At 41.9% G+C, this 15,279-nt stretch overlaps 1 pseudogene; it reads right to left on the bottom strand.

Annotated features, from left to right (window-relative positions):
• Window positions 1–14,287, bottom strand: part of LOC135504219 (membrane-associated guanylate kinase, WW and PDZ domain-containing protein 2-like) — a 63,098-nt pseudogene extending 48,811 nt beyond the window's left edge.
• Window positions 14,288–15,279: the final 992 nt, after the last annotated feature.

Genomic DNA, 15,279 nt, shown 5'->3' with positions numbered 1-15,279 from the left:
CAACACTGTATATAGAAATAATATGACATTTGAAATGTCTCTATTTTTTGGAATAGTGTTTACTGTTAATTTTTTATTACTTTTTTCACTTTTGTTTATTATCTACTTCACTTACTTTGGCAATGTAAACATATGTTTCCCATGCCAATAAAGCCCTTAAATTTAAATTGAATTGAGGGAGAGAGAGAGAGAGAGAGAGAGAGAGAGAGAGAGAGAGAGGGAGAGAGAGGGAGAGAGAGAGAGGGAGAGAGAGAGAGAGAGAGAGAGAGGGAGAGAGAGAGAGGGAGAGAGAGAGAGAGAGAGAGAGAGGGAGAGAGAGAGAGAGAGAGAGAGAGAGTATGAGACAGACACAGAGGGAAGGTAGTGTCACTCACACAATCGTGTTAAGGTGTGAATTCATGTCTTTAAGCTCAGGATTTCATTGCCCTGAAATAGTTTTTAACACGGAAGTTATCTAAGGTACTGTTGAGAAAAGGTAAAGATCATAGCATGCTTCTGATATAAAATAATTGCAGTACAAGTTAAAATATTCCCTCCTTTAGAACATGTGAAGCAGACTAACCTGGAAACTGTATTTGTGTGTTATACAAACACTGTGTGTGTGGTGTTTGGCAGTGGGTTGAACTGAAATACAGGCTTGGGGGTAGAAGCACTAGTCACTTTAATAATGTTTACATACTGCTTTACTCATCTCATATATATGTACTGTATTCTATTGTACTGTATTTAGTCAATGCCACTCTGACTTTGCTTGTCCTAATATTTATATATTCTTTTACTTTTAGATTTGTATATTGTTGTGAATTGTTAGATACTACTGCACTGTTGGAGCTAGAAACACAAGCATTTCGCCACAACCGCAATAACAATAGCTAAATATGTGTATGTGACCAATACAATTTGATTTGTACAAAGCTGTGTTGATTGGCACAGTAAGACTCAGAGCCTCACCAGAGCTGACACAGTTGCGACTGAAGGTAAGAGACCAAGATAGCAGCCACCACACCGGAACAGCACACCACAGCGGGCAAACCTGGTAAATCTAGACGATAGCCAGAGCCATGCAAAACCCAAACATCATAGGATAGTTGGTATTTTTAGTGTGAGCTTGTATAGTTAAGGAGACAGATAGAGCATTTGGGATCTCAAAGCTTATTGAACTTGTATTAAAAAATGATGGAGTCAGGGTACTGCTCTCAGAAAGATGTACAGATCACATATGTCGATGCTAATACAATTTGTTGTGCGTTATTATTTTCGTTCTGAATCAGATGGCCAGACAATGCCTCTTTTTATGTTTATTCTGTATTTGGTGCATGTGTTTTATTGGTTGTGTTCGTGTGTACTCTGTGTGTGTGTGGAAGGATGGGTGGTTGGGAGGTACAATTTCAGCTGCAGAAGGTCTCTCAGCACGTCAGAAAGCGAGTGAGTGAGGGCACAGAGAGGACAATTAGGGATAAATGAACAAATAAGCATAATATCTAAAAACAAATTCCGAAACAGCACCTTTGCTTTTTATCAATTAAATTCACAGACTCATTTGTCTCTGGACCAACAGAAACAGAACAAAATAGCTGTTATTTCCCCAATGGAGCAGACCAGACTGTAATCAAGCTCTGGCTCATGTCGCCCTGCAAGGTCAAACCGGCGACTCCACTGCCAACCCCAGGCTGTGTAGTGCCTCTTTCTCTCCCCCATTCTCTCTTTTTTTATCCCTCTCCCCCACTCCCCCCCTCTCTCTCTATTTCCAGCTCTCCCTCCCCGCTCTCTTCCCCTCCCTGATAAACATTACATTGGGGATCTGTGGAGTTGTCCTTCCTATATTTCTATCTTTCCTGTATTTCATTATATGTCAGTCTCTCTGTGTTGTGTATCTCATTTATGTTTGACTGTCTCACAAAGTCTCTCATCCATGCACCCACCCGTCCCTGTGTTGTGTTTAATGCGACCCTCTCTCTGTGTCTAAGATCAGTGTGTGTCCTGTGTAACCGTGTGACAGGGCTGCTCCAGTCCTGTCAGACCAAGGCACTCTCTCTGTCACGGTGTAGGAGCACCTGCCCTCTCTCTGAGCCGCCCATCTGTCACTTCACTGGCTCTCAACAAAGACCTTTAAAAGTCAACTGTTGGAAGAGGCATGACACTTAACTTACAATTTTGTTCTTTTGGAATTCTGGACAGTGGTGAATCATGTAAATCACATAGCCTACAGTACAACTTGTCCTATGAACAGCAATGTTTTGACTGCAGTGCATACTCAGTTCCATAGGCTACAATATGTGACTCTATAGCAGACATGACCTCAACAGGAGCTTCAGTGAACATGGAATAGTCTTCATTATTCATGTCTGAGAAGACGATTTATAGATGCATATTACTGTAAGTGCAATTCATAGTGGAAATGAAGGAGGGTCAATCATTAAATTAGAACAACAACACTTAGCTGTCAATTTATATTAAATATTAGATTTTGTATCAAATGACCCATATCTATAATGAGTATTAATTTACCCTGTCTGGTCTCGCCAGTATTGACCTGTTCATCTGATATTGTGAGGTTGTAGAGGTGCTGTTGCGCCTATTTCACCACACTGTCTATGTGGGTGGACCATTTCAGTTTGTCAGTGATGTGTACGCCAAGGAAGGTGAAGCTTTCCACCTTCTCCACTGTGGTCCCGTCGATGTGGATAGGGGGGTGCTCCCCCTGCTGTTTCCTAAAGTCCACGATCAGCTCCTTAGTTTTGTTGACATTGAGAGAGAGGTTATTTTCCTGGCCTCACTCTGCCCCACAGCTCCCTAGACTGTTTCTAGTGCTGTGTGTTTGTCCTGAAAAGTCCTTCTTTCAACTGGTTATTCATAACAATTTTGCCCTAAGAAACAAGAGAAGGTTGTTTTCTATCAACACATGATACCTCTGACTGGGTACAGAAAAATGTGTGCTTGTCCATGTCCTGTCCTATATTTAATATAACAAACAGTAAAGAAAACCTGACCTTAAACATAAAATATTTTGAATAGATATTTTGATCAATTTCATCCATAGGCACTTGTTATCAACATGCGTCTGGTATTCATTAAAAGTGGTGTGTTTCTGTGATACTCAGAGACTGATAAATTGGCAATTGAGCTAATCTGACATACCGTTAACGATATGGGCGATATACAGTGCCTTCGGAAAGTATTCAGACCCCTTGACATTTTCCACATTTTGTTAGGTTACAGCCTTATTCTAAAATGTATAAATTGTTTTTTCCTCATCAATCTACGCACAATACTCCATAATGACGAATAAAAAAGTTATTTTTAAATTGTTGCTCATTTAAAAAAATTATAAACAGAAATATCACATTTACTTAAGTATTCTGACCCTTTACTCAGTACAGTGTTGAAGCACCTTTGGCATCGATTACAGCCTTGAGTCTTCTTGGGTATGACACTACAAGCTTGGGACACCTGTATTTGGGGAGTTTCTCCCATTCTTCTATGCAGATCCTCTCAAGCTCTGTCAGGTTGGATGGGGAGAGTTGCTGCACAGCTATTTTCAGGTCTCTCCAGAGATGTTTCGATCAGGTTCAAGTCCGGGCACTGGCTGAGACTTGTCACGAAGCCGTTGTCCTGTTGGAAGGTAAACTTTTGACCCAGTCTGAGGTCCTGAGTGCTCTGGAGCAGGTTTTCATTAAGGATCTCTCTATGCTTCACAGTAGGGATGGTGCCAGGTTTCCTCCAGATATGACACTTGGCATTCAGGCCAAAGAGTTCAATCTTGGTTTCATCAGACCAGAGAATCTTGTTTCTCATGGTCCGAGAGTCTTTAGGTGCCTGTTGGCAAACTCCAAGCGGGATGTCATGTGCCTTTTACTGAAGAGAAGCTTCCGTCTGGCCACTCTACCATAAAGGCCTGATTGGTGAAGTGCTGCAGAGATGGTTGTCCTTCTGGAAGGTTTTCCCATCTTCACAGAGGAACTCTAGAGCTCTGTCAGAGTGACCATCGGGTTCTTGGTCACCTCCCTGACCATGGCTTGGTTTTTGCTCTGCATGCACTGTACACTGTGGGACCTTATATAGAGAAGTGTGTGTCCAATCAATTGAAATTACCCCAGGTGGACTCCAATCAAGTTGTAGAAACATCTCAAGGATGATCATTGGAAACAGGATGCACCTGAGCTCAATTTCGAGTCTCATAGCAAAGGGTCTGAATACTTACGTAAATAATGTATTTCTGTTTTTGATTTTTAATAAATTTGCACACAAAATGTTTTTGCAGGACATTGTATGTAGATTGCTGAGGATTTGTATTTATTGAATACATTTTAGAATAAGGCTGTAACTTAACAACATGTAGAAAAAGTCAAGGGGTCTGTATATTTTCTGAAAGCACTGTTGGTACCAGTGCCATTAGACTTTTAGATCAAACTTTGGAACGCTATGGGCTACCAACTCACTTCCAATTGCATCTGAAAGATGCTACTCTCCAGTTAGTATAGATACATTGACTCTAAACTAAGTATGCATTTAAATATTAAAGTCATTTTTTAACTATAGTGGCTGCCACACCCACCACGGGCCAAATCTAGGGTGGCTCCATATCTATATATTTTCAGGGTATATACTACCTCGGAGGCAAATGTTCACAAAGTTTACCATTGAGTTCAGTTTAGCCATGCACCACTAGTGTACAAAAGATAGATTATTTTTCATTCCTCCATATAAACACAGAAATCATAGTAAATTGTGTTTATTTTGTCAGTTACTAGTTGCAAAAAAAATGGTTTAGAAATTATGACATTTTTACCCTTTGGGGTCAAAATGGACCTGTTTTGGCACTTTTAGGGTTAAATGATTATTAACAACACATTGATAGAAGCTAATGGGGATCCTTAAAGAATACAAATACAATGGGCAAAAACGGGTTGAATCAACGTTGTTTCCACATCATTTCAACAACCAAAAATGAAATGTGATGAAATTGAATCAATGTGGAAAACTGATTGGATTTGCAAAAAGTCATCAACGTAAGGGAGTGTTGTATTTTTTCACCCAACTTTTAACCTAAATCCGATGAAAATGTGACCTTTTCAGTTGATTTCACGTTGAATTCACGTTAGTTGGGGCGGCAGGTAGCCTGGTGGGTAGGAGCATTGGGCCAGTAGCCAACAAGGTAAAAATCTGTCATTCTGCCCCTGAGCAAGGCATTTAACCCCCAAAAACAACTTCTCCCCAGGCACCAATGATGTGGATGTCAATTAAGGCAGCCCCCCGCACCTCTCTGATTCAGAGGAGTTGGGTTAAATGCAGAAGACACATTTCAGTTGAATGCATTCAGTTGTACAACTGATTAGGTATCCCCCTTTCCCATAGTTGACAATTTAACCAAATCAAAACTATATGTTGAAATGACGTCTGTGCCCACTGGGAAGGCTCTTATCACAAATAAAAACAGCAATACTTCTGACTGCAATTAAACGGCTTGACAGAGGAGAACACACTATACAGATTCAAGGATATCTAGTCCTATAAAAAGCACCCAGTATTGAAAATGCTGACCATTAGCAGAATGAAGAGCTGACCAATACATATCCTATTTCACAGGTTTCCTCCTTCCAGTGATCTGTTTAGGCTCTCTGCTTTGCCTTACTGTCTTTCTGAGGTAATTTCATACCAGTCCCGCCTGACAAAGACCTCAATGTATTCATCTCTCTGAGGAAGCTATTCTTGGAGGTCAATCTTCATTCCTATACGATCGTTATTCTTTTATTGAAAAAGTATGAATAACTACTGTTTCAGGCCACATTTAGAAGGAAAACTGTGAAAAGTATAAACAGCAAAGGCTTTTCTTTTTTTAATCCATTTTAAGTACAGTGCATTTTGTTATGTTACAGCCTTATTCTATAATGGAATAAATAAACACGAATCCTCAGCAATCTACAAACAATATCCCATAATGAAAAGAGAAAACAGGTTTTTAGACATTTTGCACATTTATTAAAGAAACAGAAAAAAAACTGAAATACCTTATTGACATAAGTATTCAGACCTTTTGCTAAGAAATTCAAAATTGAGCTCAGGTGCATCCTGTTTCCATTCAATATACACACAATATCCCATAATGACAAAGCAAAAACAGGTTTTTAGACATTTTTGCAAATGTATACAAAAGCAAATACTGAAATATCACATTTCATAAGTATTCAGACACTTTACTCAGTACTTTGCTGAAGCATATTCTTGGGTATGATGCTACAACCTTGGCACACCTGTTTTCTCAAGCTCTGTCAGGTTGGATGGGGAGCGTTGCTGCACAGCTATTTTCAGGTCTCTCCAGAGATGTTCGATCGGGTTCAAGTCCGTGCTCTGACTGGGCCACTCAAGGACATTCAGAGACTTGTCCTGAAGGCACTGCTGCGTTGTCTCGACTGTGTACTTAGGGTCATTGTCCTGTTGGAAGGTGAACCTTCTTTCCAGTCTGAGGTCCTAAGTGCCCTAGAGCAGGTTTTCATCAAGGATCTCTCTCTGTACTTTGCTCCGTTCATCTTTCCCTCGATCCTGACAAGTCTTCCAGTCCCTGCCGCTGAAAAACATTCCCACAGCATGATGCTGCCACCACCATGCTTCACCGTAGGGATGGTGCCAGGTTTCCTCCATACGAGACACTTGGCACACAGGCGAAAAGAGTTCAATCTTGGTTTCATCAGACCAGAGAATCTTGTTTCTCATGGTCCGAGAGTCCTTTGGGTGCCTGTTGGCAAACTCCAAGCGGGCTGTCATGTGCCTTTTACTGAGGAGTGGCTTCCGTCTGTCCACTCTACCATTAAGGCTTGATTGTTGGAGTGCTGCTGAGATAGTTGTCCTTCTGGAAGGTTCTCCCTTCTCCACAGAGGAACTCTGGAGCTCTGTCAGAGTGACCATTGGGTCCTTGGTCACCTCCCTGACCAAGGCCCTTCTCCCCCGATTGCTCAGTTTGGCCAGGCGGCCAGCTCTAGGAAGAGTCTTGGTGGTTCTAAACTTCTTTCATTTTAGAATTATGGAGGCCACTGCGTTCTTCTGGACCTTCAATGCTGCAGAATTATTTTGGTATGCTTCCCCAAATCTGTGCCTCGACAAAATCCTGTCTCGGAGCTCAACTTCCTTTGACCTCATTGCTTGGTTTTTGCTCTGACATGCACTGTCAACTGTGAGACCTCGATAGACAGGTGTGTGCCTTTCCACATCATGTCCAATAAATTGAATTTACCACAGGTGGACTCCAATCAAGTTGTAGAAACATCTCAAGGATGATCAATGGAAACAGGATGGATCCACCTGAACTCAAATTTGAGTCTCATAGCAAAGGGTCTGAATACTTAAGTAAATAAGATATTTTGTTTTTTTAAATTTGGTAATAGATTTGCTAAAATGTTAACAAAAAAAATAACAAAAAAATAAAAAGGTTTTTGCTTTATCGTTATAGGGTATTGTGTGTTGATTGATGAGGGGAAAAATGATTTAATCAATTTTAGAATAAGGCTGTAACGTAACAAAATGTGGAAAAAGTCAAAGGGTCTGAATACCTTCTAAATGCACAGTATGTGCTTTTTAATCCTGAGGAACATACAACATGCTTGTTTTCTTGCACTGAATACTGATATCAAACCAAAACCACCCAAACACTCACATATCACACACATAAGCTCACATATCACCCACCTGACCCTTTTGTTGTACTACAAATGCCACCAAACAGTACCTAAAACAGAGAGAAACTGCATACTGGGAAGACCCTAAGAACCAAGCATTATCCTGGCGCTTCTTTCAGTTTAGGCTAGACTTATCTACAACACAAGTTCCCAACTAAAGAGAACACTGTTTCAGTTGAGGCCTTGAGTTCAGTTCAATAATTCAATGTCAAGTTAAAAGAAAGAACAAAGGATATGAGACACTGTATTTGATTGGAGGCCATAACATTTTCAAAGACCTTCAAGAAAATGGTGGAAACAAATCACTTCAATTAAGACATTGGCTAATTGAATACCACAGCTAAGCAGCTCATGCAGGGCATTAGAAAATAGAAAAACTGTGTTGCTTTGCAGATTTATCAGGACAGGACTGGGGAAAACGAGGGGGAGAGAGCATTTAGACACATATCAGTTGGATCATCACATGCTATATACACTGAGTGTACAAAACATTAGGAACATTTGCTCTTTCAATGACAGACTGAACAGGTTCACTTGAAAGCTATGAACCGTTATTGATGTAACCTGTTAAATCCACTTCAATCAGTGTAGATGAAGGGTAGGAGACAGATTACAGAATGATTTTTAAGCCTTGAGACAATTGAGACATGGATTATGTATGTGTGCCACTCAGAGGGTGAATGGGGAAGACAAATTGTTTAAGTGCCTTTGAATGGGCTATGTGGGGGTATGTTGGTAGATGCCAGATGCTAGGTCCACTGGTTTGAGTGTGTCAAAAACTGCAATGCTGCTGGGTTTTTCACGCTCAACAGTTTCCTGTGTATCAAGAATGATCCACCAACCAAAAGATATCCAGCCAACGGCAGGACAGTGTTCGAAATCGGTGAAATCGCTGGTTCCACGAACATGACGGTGAATTCAGCTTACTGTAGTGGCCTACCCAGTCACCAGCTCTCAATCCAATTGAGCATCTGTGGGATGAGATGAAACAAGATATTTGGAGTTGAGATCTACTACCAGCCAACTTGACACAACTATGGGAAGTATTGGAGTCAACATGGGCCAGCATCCCTGTGGAACACTTCAGACACTTTGTAGAGTCCATGCCCCGACAAATTGAGTCTGTTCTGAGGGCAAAAGGGTTTGCAATTCAAATTTAGGAAGATGTTCCTAATGTTTTGTACACTAAGTGAACATTATAAAGCCATTGGTCCAGACACAACTCATAGGCAATAGGCTATCTCAATTGCCTGTGTTGATAACCAATCTCAGTACTGATACAGTAGCCTCGTGCTTCCTACTATCTTACCTGGTATCTCACCCAGTATCTCACCCAGTATCTCACTCTGTATCTCACCCGGTATCTCACCAAGTATCTCACCCGGTATCTCACCCGGTATCTCACTCTGTATCTCACCAAGTATCTCACTCTGTATCTCACCCAGTAACTCACCAGGTATCTCACCCATTATCTCATTCTGTATCTCACCCGGCATCTCACCCGGCATCTCACTCGGTATCTCACTCTGTATCTCACCCAGTAACACACCAGGTATCTCACCCGGTATCTCATCAGGTATCTCACTCGGTATCTCACTCGGTATCTCACCCAGTAACTCACCAGGTATCTCACCCAGTAACACACCAGGTATCTCACCCGGTATCTCACTCGGTATCTCACTCTGTATCTCACCCAGTAACTCACCAGGTATCTCACCCAGTAACTCACCCGGTATCTCACCCGGTACCTCACTCGGTATCTCATCCGATATTTTACTCGGTATCTCATCCGTTATCTCACTCGGTATCTCATCCGGTATCTCACCCAGTATCACCTCTGTAGCAATATTACAATGTCTTCATGGTGAAGAGACTGTCTGGTTTGATGAGTATCTCATTGCTTATAATGTCAATCTATCGGTCATCCTTCACCTATGTCAAAGTGATGTATAGCTACATCAGACCATGTAAAGAAGAGAAACTAAGACAAAACACTTTTTCAAGTGCTGGTGGTAGGAGATTCCATTTTTAACTATTTGCACACATTTATAAGCATTAAAACTATTTAAGTATCTCTGTACAAGTATTTAAGCTGCAGTCACAACATCTACCCCTACTACTGCACTAAGCCCTTTCCTTCATTCATTCTAACCTGTAGTCCTCTGCTCCTAATCTTACACCATCCTCCTGTGGCTTGTCTGTGTTGGAGGTCAGCCAACCATAACCAAAAACCTTAAATGCATTGTAACTAATAAAATGGATACAGGAAGACCATACTCTCTTTAACAGACAGGAAATGCAAATTAGGGTTTCTCCTAGGGTTCAATGTTCATCTGGATCAGCGTCTTTCTTTTGACCCCACCTGCGAAATATTTACTTAAACTAGCTGTGCAACAACATGGGGTGCTCACTCACTATTAAATCTAGGGCACAGGAGTGTTCAACACAAAACAGACAGCAGTGGCAGATTTAAAAATAAAAGATTAAATGCCTGTGGCATGAAAAACATAAAATAACTCCCTCTGTCTCAAACGCACACTAGCATGCACACACAACCGCACACACAGGCACACACCCAACCCCAATGTAAGATGAATTTGTTTGTAAACCCATCTAACTGATAGATATTCCATTCAATACCCTCAATCAGAGATGTTCTCTTCTCATCCATGAATTTAGAGTAGTGTGTGCCTCTAGTATATTCATGGCGTCCTTTTGTACTCCTCTCACAATGGTGCTTAGGGACTAACACAGAGTACAGAATGAGAGATCTGAGGATAGACGCAAAATGAAAACATACTGACAAATACAACACCTGTCTGTCTATAGATGGCAGTCTCAGTAAAGGGGGCTCCCTAAGGAGTGAAGTAGGGAACGTTCAGTTGAACCTCAAATGAACACAGTAAGGCATGGGGCAAGTGACCGTGTTATTTAGCCGTCCAGTACTCATAGGAAGAAGAATGCAACAACAGATTCCTTAAAAGTCTGCTGGGAAGCATATCACTCCTCAGTGAGGTCAACGATGAGCCCTCATCACCAGGCAGATAGCTCACTTTTAGATGGAGAGAGAGAATGAAAGAAAATGGGATAAAAGGAGAAATGAACAGGGTTTTTTTTAAAGAGAGAAGACCAGGAAATAAAGGAAGGACTGGCTGTTTTTCTGATGAAGAAATTAACTGATAAAGAGGAGGAGGAGAGGTGTGGTTCTGTGTTTTGCAAGGTCACAGTACGGTAACTTAAGGCGAAACCGATCGGTAGTTGGTGAGTGTGTATGTGTGCGTGTGTGTGTGTGAGAGAGAGAGAGAGAGAGAGAGAGAGAGAGAGAGAGAGTGCATATATATGAGTCTCTAGTGTGTGGGTGTGTGGGATTGTGCTGATTCAGTAGGGATGGGTGAAGGTGACCCTTCCTCCACTGCTACCGCATCTCTCCCTGCATCACCTGATCACAAGGATACCACCACCAGGGCCTTTTCAGGGCCTTATTGACATTTCCAAAATTATTGCTGTGCAATTGTTATTTCACAAGCTGATATGTCATTAAATTAATTTGTCCGCCAATTTGAGTATAATTTCTTTTACATCTGCACACTTAGCAAACATTTATCTAATCAAAGTACTGTATGTCTATCACATTGTACGGCCAGACGTGCTATACTTGAGACAATAGACATTGAGTGCTACAGCTACAGAATTCCAATGCAGTAACAGAAAGCAGAGGTTCGGTCCACAGATTTGGGGGAGTGTCTGTGTAGCCCTGCCCTGTCAAGGGTAAACTGACGCACATCTTCCCTCTGCAGCCTCCTCCTCCTTAACCACACCTTAAACCCCTGTCATGAAAATGCATGAGTGTAAAAGGCACAACATGCACATCATTACAGAATCAACAACTTCCTGGTGACATACACTAATACTACACAAGAGCATGTCACTTCCCACTTAATCTGCTTTTCCGTTATTAGCTAGTTAATGGATAAATGTTAGTGGATAAATGAAAACGTCTGGCAAACAGCCAAAGATATTTCAGGTTAATGACAGCTGGTTAAGACTGTGTGAAAGAATGGATAGAAACGGAGGGGAAACAGAAGGAGATAAGGTCCTGCAGTACATACCTACATGTACACTACGGTCACAAGACGCAGGCCTACTAATTGTCCCTATAATTTCTATGCAAACAGCTGGAGGCAGGGCTTTCTCCTATAGAGCTCCATTTTTATGGAATGGTCTGCCTCTCCGTGTGAGAGACGCAAACTCGGTCTCAACCTTTAAGTCTTTACTGAAGACTCACCTCTTCAGTAGGTCCTATGATTGAGTGTAGTCTGGTCCTGGGGTGTGAAGGTGAACGGAAAGGCACTGGAGCGACGAACCACCCCTGCTGTCTCTGCCTGGCCGGTTCCCCTCTCTCCAGAGGGTTTCTCTGCCTAACCCTATTACGGGGGCTGAGTCACTGGCTTACTGGTGCTCTTCCATGCCGTTCCTAGGAGGGGTGCGTCACTTGAGTGGGTTGAGTCAGTGACGTAATCTTATTGTATGGGTTGGAGCCCCCCTCGGGTTCATGCTGTGGGGGAGATCTTTGTGGGCTATACTTCGCCTTGTCTCAGGGTAGTAGGTTGGTGGCTGAAGATATCCCTCTTGTGGTGTGGGGGCTGTGCTTTGGCAAAGTGGGTGGGGTTATATCCTGCCTGTTTGGCCCTGTCTGGGGGTATCGCTGAACAGGGCCACAGTGTCTCCTGACCACTCCTGTCTCAGCCTCCAGTATTTATGCTGCAATAGTTTATGTGTCGGGGGGCTAGGGTCAGTCTGTTATATCTGGAGTATTTCTCCTGTCTTATCCGGTGTCCTGTGTGAATTTATGTATGGTCCCTCTAATTCTCTCTCTCTATTTTTCTCTCTTTCTCTTTCTCTTTCTCCTTCTCTCTCTCTATCTCTCTCTTACTCTATTCTCTCTTCTATCAGGGGACCTGAACCCTAAGACCATGCCTCAGGACTTCCTGGCCTGATGACTCCTTGCTGTCTCCAGTCCACCTGGTCATGCTGCTGCTCCAGTTTTAACTGTTCTGCCTGCGGCTATGGAACCCTGACCTGTTCACTGGACGTGCTACCTGTCCCTGACCTGCTGTTTTGGACTCTCTCTACCGCACCTGCTGTCTCTAACACTGAATGACCAGCTATGAAAAGCCCACTGACATTTACTCCTGAGGGGCTGACCTGTTGCACCCTCCACCACCACTGTGCTTATTATTATCTGACCCTGCTGGTCATCTATGAATGTTTGAACATCTTGGCCATGTTCTGTTATAATCTCCACCTGGCACCGCTAGAAGAGAACTGGCCACCCCTCAGAGCCTGGTTCCTCTCTAGGTTTCTTCCTAGGTTCCAGCCTTTCTAGTGAGTTTTTCCTAACCACCGACCTTCAACATCTGCATTGCTTGCTGTTTGGGGTTTTGGTCTAGGTTTCTGTACAGAACTTTGTGACATTAGATAATGTAAAAAGGGCTTTATAAATACATTTGATTGATTGATTGATTGATTGATTGATTGATTGATTCCACAAACAAGATCCTGAAAAGTCAACACTCAAAACCTGTGGTCCTGTATAGCTCAGATGGTAGAGATGGTAGAGCATGTGACTTGCAATGCTAGGGTTATGGGTTTGATTCCCATGGGGGACCAGTACAAATGAAAATGTATGCACTCACTACTGTAGGTTGCTCTCGATAAGAGTGTCTGCTAAATGATTCAAATTTAAAAAATGGGTAAACTTGGGGGTTTGAGAAGATGAGGGAAAGATCAGGTCTTTCTGGGATACAGTGTTTGTCAAGGTGGGGGGACAGTGTTCTCAAAGCACAAGTGTCTGGGATAGCGCCACATGTCTCTGGTTCTCTTGGACTTAATTAATGATTCATAATACCACTATAACCTTGACTGCTCCTAGAACCCAGAGCAATGCTCAGTGTGGAGTCAGGCTCTCACAAGCAGGGACACACCCTACACACCAATTGACAGTGATGCACACACAATAACACAAAGGACATCTGCACACATCACTTCCTCAACAACATACAAGCTGTTTGTCAAGCACAATAGATGTTGTAGGCATGAAATATGTCAACGCTGTATCTATGTAAACACTCATTGAACATATGCTCTACTGTTACAGTAGACAAACTTATAATACACTTTTGTCATTATTACCTTTGATTTTTTTTGTTTGAGTATAACACAGAATCCAACAATAAAATGAAATTATATTTCTTAGCATGAAGAGACTGTCTTAATTATAGAAACACAAATAACACTTACTTCTTAGAAAATAATTAGGCTATGCCTAATAAGTACTTTATGGTGAAAAAAATCACATTCTGACTATAGTGTAATAACAAAACATTAAAGTACCTAAACAAAATTAAAAACTACAGCCTACGGGTCAACTTTGACCAGTCAACTGACACCTTTATCAATAAGATCTCCCCTCCCTTATTCTGTCTCACGAGCCCACACTCTCACAATACGTAATATTTAGGTAAAAATACTGACCTGCCATGGCGCTGACATACACACATCCTTTTCAAGCAATTTAGCCGTTCATAGAGGAGCCGTTTAAACGCGTCTATATACATTGACCCGACCAAAACGACACTTGACCCCAACGGTCACTGAATGGAATGTTACAAAATAAATGCCAAATAGTTTTCTATTCTAAATTAATTCAATACAAGCTATTTGAAATCGGATTAACGCGCGTTTATTGACAGCTGTTATCGACAGTTTCTGCAGACACTCGGACCCAATGTGCACGCCAGATAGAGTATTTGGACACTGTAGTGGAGACTTGTGTGTCATGAACAACGAGGATGCTCTACAGCTGAGCACGAGACCCGCGATGATCTGACAGACGAAAAAAAAACAGGCAAAACATCTGACAGGTTTACTCTAAATTAAGAGCCTGGGCTGGTAGGCTATACACCGGGCTATTGTTAATTATGAGAATGGATACATGGCATAGGTGTTTTAATTTATTATGGGGCTATCCCATTGGGCACACACTGGTTGAATCAATGTTGGTTCCACGTAATTCCTATGAAATTTACATTGAACCAACGTGAAATAGACGTTGAATTGACGTAGGTGTACAGTGAGATATTACTTATTTGTTAAGGGATACAACATTGATAAGCTAACACACGAACCCGGTCCAGGCACTGACGCTCACCTTCATAATATCCTGCTTTCTTTTAGGCATATTCCTTAGCTTTTGATCTTCTTTTGATATATCAGTGTGGTTATAGACTTTCAAACGATTTTTACACTGTAGTTGAGACCATTAATGTAAAGAAAAGACACGGCGACGAAATTGGTTATATCTGGACAGAGGTGTTACGGAATTGCAGATGACAGAGGGCGATACCCATGGCTCGAGGCAATTGAACAAGTCAAAATTGCATGCTATGTTTGGCATAATGTTCTCGGTCACAAAAAGCTGAGAAAGAAACCGCGTTGAAGCAAATGAGCACCAAGGGATGTGGGGCATGGAGGGGAGGAAAACGGGGGCAAAGAACCGCCCCTAGAGAAAGTGGTGTACAGTATTATACACTATTTCGTTTGTCTGATG

The sequence above is a fragment of the Oncorhynchus masou genome, chromosome 18 (assembly GCF_036934945.1).
Source record: "Oncorhynchus masou masou isolate Uvic2021 chromosome 18, UVic_Omas_1.1, whole genome shotgun sequence".
Taxonomy (NCBI): Eukaryota; Metazoa; Chordata; class Actinopteri; order Salmoniformes; family Salmonidae; genus Oncorhynchus; species Oncorhynchus masou.
The sequence above is the reverse complement of the archived record's forward strand: the minus strand, read 5'-3'. Positions and strand labels throughout refer to the sequence as shown.